At 40.0% G+C, this 7,994-nt stretch overlaps 1 non-coding gene across 1 annotated transcript; it reads right to left on the bottom strand.

Moving 5' to 3' along the window:
• Nucleotides 1–863: 863 nt before the first annotated feature.
• Trnai-aau lies at nt 864–937 on the bottom strand. Its single transcript has one exon. It is a non-coding gene; the product is annotated as a tRNA-Ile (tRNA).
• Nucleotides 938–7,994: the final 7,057 nt, after the last annotated feature.

Raw genomic sequence — 7,994 nt, 5'->3', positions numbered from 1 at the left:
TTATGGAGGTGTCTGTGAGGAATCTTAACCTGGACTACTTTTTTGATGGCATATGTTTATTTTTACATAGTAATGGGCTTCATATGGTATTTATTCAAGTATTGTGCTCTTAGCTCTCAAGTTGATATAGACTAGAATCACCTGAGAAGAAAGTCTTAAGGATAAATCATCTAGATCAGGTTAACCTGTGTGTGTGTGTGCGTGTGCGTGTGCGTGTGCGTGTGTGCGTGTGTGTGTGTGTATGCGTGTGTGTGTGTGTGTGTGTGTGTGTTGGTTGTTCTCTTTATTGTTAATTGATTTAGGAAGACCCTGCCCATTGTATTTCCCTATTTGAGAAACAACATATACATAGCTGGGAAAAAGATGGAGGGATATTCAAGTCTAGAGTCTTGATAAGACTCTTGGATAAACTTGGAGTCTCCTGTAGGTTTTGGTGCAACTCTCTCCAACTTTTAAGAACACTCCTCTGATGAGGAGCAGAGTGGTGAACCAAAGTAAAACAAAGTTAGCATGCCGTCCTTTATGACATGGAAGGTTTATCTGCTGCCTTACCTGGGTGCTGGCCACATTTAAGCTGTACAGATTTTCTGCATTTTGATCTTTTTAACCTCTCAGAAGGGCAGTCTTAGTCATGGTGCTTTAGGCCAGATTATGCTTAAGTGGTGGCCTTTATGGAATTAACGCTCATTGTTGATTTGATTTATAATTTTTTTTTCGAGACAGGGTTTCTCTGTATAGCCCTGGCTGTCCTGGAGCTCACTCTGTAGACCAGGCTGGCCTCGAACTCAGAAAACCACCTGCCTCTGCCTCCCAAGTGCTGGGATTAAAGGCATGCACCATCACTGCCCGGCAAGTGCTCACACTGGCCCGTACGGGGATCGAACCCGCGACCTTTGTGTTATTAGCACCACGCTCTAACCAACTGAGCTAACTGGCCAGAGTGTTGATTTGAAATGTGAGTCATCTTGCAAAAATCCCATCAATCAGGCATGTCAGTGGATCATAGCAAGGTGTTGAAAGACCTTGAAATATTCTTTTAGGGTCTGGAAAGATGGCTCATCTGGAGTTGAGACAGCTTACGATTTACCTGAAACAGTGGCTACAGAGGATCTGATTCCCTCTTTTGGCCTTCAAAGGCACAGTATTCATGTGCACAAACCTATACAACATATATATATATATATATATATATATATATATGTTGTGTATATACATATATATATGTATATACACACACAAACCTACATACCACATACATACACCATATACACCACACACAAAACCAACACCATATATATACAACATATTCACACTGCACATAGATCACAAACACATAGCACACACACACACACACACACACACACACACACACACACACACATACACGCTCGTGCGCGCACACACACTTGACAGCAGATGGACTTTATTACAGATAAGTAACATTTCTAACTAACTTTGCAGAAAAAGCCACATCAGGAAAGCTGCTCAACTGCATTGCAGCCACTGGGATACGGAAGAACACCAACAGTTGGAATCATGCCGTTGTGTTTCCAATGAAGGATATTAAAGGAGATGAGGATGACTGTACTGCTCTAAACTGCCAATCTAAAGCCTCATGCATAATAGATGACCAGCAACCGAGGATGGATATAATAGAATTTTATTCAGCAGGAAAGAAAAATGAAATCATAAAAATTACAGGAAAATGGATGGACCAGGAAGATATTATGCTAAGCAAGATACCTCAGGCTCAGAAGACAAACAGTGCATGTTTCCTCTAATATGAATTTCAAAATTTGTATGTCTAATTGGCAGTGTTCATCGAGGCCAGGAAACTCTTGGCTGCTGCTGTAAACCTGGCCAAGAGTCTGTAGCTGTGGGTGTCACAGGTCTCTGGGAGGACAAAAGGATTGTTTTGCTATACGGGCATGGTGACAAACCTTCTAGATTCTTATTTTTATTCCCATAGACTTGTGCTGTTGCCAGCCTGTGTCACTTTTGCAGTGGCTATTGCAGAAGCCCACAGCTGGTCAGACAGGTGATGACAGCATGGTTGCCCCTCAACAGGGCATCTGTAACATCTGTATCAACTCTCCCTCTGCTCAGGGGACATTGTAGGAACAGGGACTGAAAAGCATGGGAGAGCCAGAGGATATAGAGGAGTGACTCAGACCTTGTCATCTAGAAGAGACATGGCCACTGCAACCATCGACTCACAGAAGCTGAGTTACTCACAAGGTTGGCTCTGTCCCCACTTCCTCGTGTAAGGCGTAAGGCAAAGGGGCTCATGGCAGCACTCTAGGATCTGGTTGTTAGGATGCCATTCTCATAGCGATGCAGCTACTGATTGTCCATGTTCTGGTAAACAACACTACCCCCACTCATACTTAGAAAAGCAATCATTATTAGCACTATGAAAATACTATGTTACTATTAAAACAGAATTTGTTGAGGCTGGAGGTGTGGCTCAATGGTTAAGAGAATTTGCTATTCTGGCAGCTGATGACCCTCATTTGGTTCTCAGCATCCATACAGCAGCCTACAACCATCTGTTGGTTCAGTTCTAGCAGATCCAACACTATCTTCCATCCTCCATGGGTACCAATCATGCATATGGTACACATATACACATGCAGACAAAACATTCATATGTGTAAAATAAAAATAAATAAATCTCTGCAGTGAGAATGGTTAATAAAGAATTGCTGAATTTTTCAAAGATCAGATGTTGTCTCCCCCTCCAATACTGCCCTAATGCTGCTACGGGACTCTGAAACTGAAAGTACACTGACAGCCCCAGGCTGAAGCCGGCCACCTGTGGTGCAAGACAATAGCTCACAAACACTGCAGCTCCTCCTGAAATCAAAAGACGGACACCCATTTGAAGTCTGCTCACTGTAAACTGCCTGGAATGTGATGCCACTGAGAACTGGCGTCTCACTGCATCTGCTGTCGTATTTATGTTATGTATATACTATGTTTGGATATTGTGGTTTCACTTAGCTGCCTGAATATAAAAACCCATTTCACCCCAAGTAAAGTACACTTTGATACGTTTACTTAGCGTCCTGTTTTTTGTTCTCAACCTGTTTATTCCCATAGGTCTGGTCCAACCTCCAGTTCGAAGTTACCCACAACCCGTGTAGATCCGCTGGTCGGACACTACAATCAGGCAGGGAGAATGAGTTTCATGTAGAGAGAGTTCCATTTCAGTTTAGAGAGGCAAAGCCTACTAAGTTGTATGGTTTCAGGCTGGCAGACAGCTCAGTGGTAGAAAGTGTGCCTAAAATTCTTGCACGAGGGCCTGGTTTCAACCTCAGCACCTAAGAGGGCATGTGTTTTGAGTGTAATGGGTTATATATAACTTAGTTACCTTGGATATCTAGACATGACATGAAAATACCAAAAATATTTTAAACAAACTGCCATAATCATCTCTCATTGGTTCTTTCAGTTCTATGTAATTGATTCTGTTTTTGTGTGTATGCTGATCTCAGGTTAGAAAACTACAGACCCATCTGCTTATTGACTCAGAAGAGTTCAGGAAATTCTGACTCAGCCTACTGGTCCTGTCCTAAAGTGACTTAAGCAATTAGATCAGAAACCTAAGAGGTACTGATTAAAGTACCAGTTACTTAAAACTCATGCACAGGCATTTTCTGTGTCTTCAAGACTGTCTCTGTTAAAGACAGGAAGAACAAAACGTGTAGTTGATTGTAGAGCCCTGAAAGAAAAGAATAATTGCAGTAAAAGAAAGTCTGTCTGAGGATGAAAGAGAGGCTAACAACTTTGGTTAGTTGCTAATAATTTCTTAAAGACAGATCTGATGAGATCCGGTTACAGAAATAATCAATAAGGAATTAGTGTGTGCCGAAACAAAGCTGGGCCTCTTCCTCCAAAAGCTCTAGAAGGCTTATTTACACTTTTAATAATTGTTACCATTTTGAAAAGAGGCAGTGAATATTACAGTTAACTTATAAACATGAACAGAGAGGGAAAATTTGGAGATGTAACATTTATAATTCTGAAGTCATAATGTAAAATAATATCACCATCACTGAGTCTATTGTAAAATATTAAGTTAAGAGATATGGAGCCTATCCTAAACAGCTGTACCAAATTAAATTTGATCAATTAACATTTTTGAGACAAGGACTCACATAGCTTAGGTTTCTTGTAGTTAATGATAACCTCAAACTTAAATCCTCTAGGCTCTCCCTCTTTTGTGCAGGAATTTTTAACATTTGAATTTAATAAATTCCATGTACATGTACAAGTAAAACTTTAATAAACTCCATGGTCAACTCCATGTGATATCCCTAGTTTATGGGGCTAGAGATATGTCTTAGCTGTTAAGGGCACTGGCTGCTCTTTCAGAGGACCTCGGATTCAATTCTTAGTACCCACATGATGGCTCACAAGCCAGCTTTAATTTTTCTTCCAGATCTTCTGTTCTCTTTAGGCCTCTACAGGCACTGCATACATGTGCTACACAGACATAGATGCAGTCGAAACACCCAAACATTAAAAAAAAGATTAAAAAAATTAAAGAGGAAAATAAAATCACTGGCTTAGAGTATGTTGGATTCAACTTTAAAAGTAAGGTTCCAGCCGAGTGAGTAACCACTGCAAATGATAACCAAAATCATCATTGATAACATTATGCTGTTTGCCACCTGACATCTGACAAAGCACCATCAAGATTGATGAATTGAAACATTGACACATCTCCAGGAACCACACAGGAAGTGTTCAATTTCTTAAATATTTCTTGATTTATTTATCTTGTGTGGATCTCTGTGTGAGAACAGGTTCTTTCATGCCACCTTGTGGAAACCAGAGACAGCTCAGCTGTCAGCCTGGTTGCTAACACCCCTCTACGAGCTCACTCTCTAATAATGCATAGCCAATCTCTAGTGCATTCAGAGCAGGAATATTTTACCTATACAAGCTAAACCTAGGGAAGGCTAAGCACTTCTATTCTGATTGGACAAAGTTTTCATGAAATGCATCAAGAGAATTTAGTAAAGTTTAATTGTTTCTAAATAATTGCTAAGGGAATCTAATCTAATGCAGCAAATTATTGGCTTTTCTATGATAAAATCTTAAAGATAGTTTTAGGGAGGTAAAGAATCACATCACCAGTTGTTGAGAGGATGTGGAGGAGTGCTATGAAATGCTGTCTTCAGGACACCAGGTGGCTGCTGCAGTGATGAATACAGAGCAGTGGAGACCACCTGAGTAAAACCCGCACACACAGTCACACATGTGCACACACAGATGCACACATACACCTGTACACACACTCACACAATCACACACACATATACTCACTTACACCTACATGCACGTGCACACACATACACATGATTGCACACACCCATACTCATATACACATTCACACACATAGGCACACACAATTATACACACAGTCACACACATATACAAAGACACACACACACATAGATACACACAAAACATACACATATACACACATGGACTCACACATACAAACTCAGATTACACATACATGTACACTCATACACATATATACATGCATACACACACTCACACAAACACAGACAATACACACAGATACACCCACTCATACACACATATACTCATATACACATTCACATACATCAACATATACACACAGTCACACACAGTTATATGCTCACATACACTCATATATTCACACACAATCATATGCACATATAACATATACTCTCACATGCACACACACATACGCACGCATACACATACACATAGATGTAGAATGGGAACTAATTGAGAAGAAGAAAGGAGTTGATAGGAGTGGGAGGGGACTAAGAGAGGGTAATATAGCTAAATATAATCTACAGTGCATGTACACATACATGAAATTGTCAAAAACAAAACAAAATTTAAAAAGAAAAGTTTTTCAGGAGTATAATTAAATTTAATTACACATAAATGTACTTTTCATAATCAAACTTCAGGAGTGTCCTAGCTAGGTTTTCAAGACAGGGTTTCTCTGTGTAGCCCCGGCTGTCCTAGAACTCACTCTGTAGACCAGGCTGGCCTCGAACTCAGAAATCCACCTGCCTCTGCCTCCCGAGTGCTGAGATTAACGGTGTGCGCCACCACTGCCCGGCTTCTGGCTAGTTTTTATGTCCAAGAGGAGAGAGCCTCAATTGAGAAAAATGTCTCTATAAGATAGGGCTGTAGTTAAGTTTGTAGGGCATATTTTTAAATTACTAATTGATGGGGGAAGAACTAGCCTGTTGTGAGTGGTGCCATCTCTGGCTGTGGTCCTGGGTTTTATAAAAAGGCAGGATAGCAAACCACAAGGAGCCAGCCAGTAAATAGCACTCTCTACGACCTCATCATCAGCTCTTGCCTCCAGATTCCTGCCGTGACTTCCATCAATGATAAACAGTGATGTGGAAGTGTAAGCTGAATAAATCCTTTTCTCCGTAACTTGCTTTTTGGTCGTGGTGTTCCATCACAGCAATAGTAATTCTGATTAAGATGAGTAATGTTAGCTTATTGACCAGTAGATCAGCTAATGGTTAGAAAAAGCATACCAAGGTAGAATATTATTATAATTATACCCAATACTATTACTTTAGGAAAAAATAGCCATTTTATTATGCCACAAATATTTACTTAGACTTACTTTTACAAAGACTTACTTAAATTGAGAACTTGATTATTTTGAATATCTAGATAGTTTTTATAGGAATACACACATATATACATATAGACGTACATACATATATTTGAGTAACACATCTAAAACAGTCGATATTTAAATTTATTATTTCCGGGGGGATTTTAGAAATATTCTCTTTTGATATGTGCTTGTGTATTTCTATCATTTAATCAGAAAAATGCTCCTTTAACCCTTCCTCTCAAGGCTCAGGGATCTTTGCAGAAAAGGAGGTGGAAAGACTGTAAGAGCCTTATGATGAATGTTTCCAAGGAAACAGCATCTTCTAGACACAACAGGGCTGATGCAGGTAAGGATTCACAGAGACTGTGGCATCACACACAAGACCTGCTGAGGTTCAAACATGACCTCTCAACACTAAGAAGAAAAAGTGGCCAGAAAGCCACATCACTAACCCAGAAACTGTCTGCAATTGATACCTGCTGGGAAAGTGATAAATACCTTTCTCCCACAGTGCCACTGTGTACAGCAAGCACACTTCAGGGCAGAGCCCATGCCAAGGAGTAGCCAGCACAAACAGACTCTCGCTCTCTCTTTTTAAAGGAGGTGCTTTTTGTTTCTTTTTCTTTTTTTCTTTTCGTTTGTTGGTTTCTATTTATGTATTTTTTAAAAGGGAATTAAATTAAAATTGTGGGGATAGGGAGATGGGGAGGGCCTGGGAGGAGTTGGGGGAGGGGACAGAATATGATCAAAATGTATTGCATAAAACATTTTTAAACAAAAAGTTTTAGAATAATGTTTTTAAAATATCAATGACGACAACAACAATAAGAAGAGAAAAATTTGTCTTAAATATGAGTTTGGCTATTATGGGAGACTGTGACTGATTTATGACTAGAAATGACTGGAGGGAGGACCTTTAATTTTTCCAAGTGTCTGGGAAAAGCTATAGGAACTGATACAAGGTTTCATTATCAGGTCAAGGGAAAAACCAGGCTCTTGATAGGAGGAGTAGAAATTAAGTTGCTTTAGGACTTCAGCAGCCAAGGAGGCTTGCATGATGAAGACCATATGGAAAAATGGAGACTAAAAATTGCCTTCAGTGTGGATATATCAAACAGCAGAATAGAAAGTTCTGTCCTATGTGTCAGTATTTTACAAATGCTTTTGTATAAAGGGAATCACCCAGGTATCCTGTTAAAGTGAGATTCTGACTTAAGTCTTAAGTTGGGCTTAAGGTCCTTTGCTCCTAGCAATTTACCAATTGGATCACACCTTTAAGAAGGAAGTATGGGCCGGGTGTGGTGGCACATGCCTTTAATCGCAGCACTTGGGAGGC

The sequence above is a fragment of the Mastomys coucha genome, unplaced genomic scaffold, assembly GCF_008632895.1.
Source record: "Mastomys coucha isolate ucsf_1 unplaced genomic scaffold, UCSF_Mcou_1 pScaffold21, whole genome shotgun sequence".
NCBI classification, from domain to species: Eukaryota; Metazoa; Chordata; class Mammalia; order Rodentia; family Muridae; genus Mastomys; species Mastomys coucha.
This window is presented reverse-complemented; position numbering and strand designations above follow the sequence as displayed.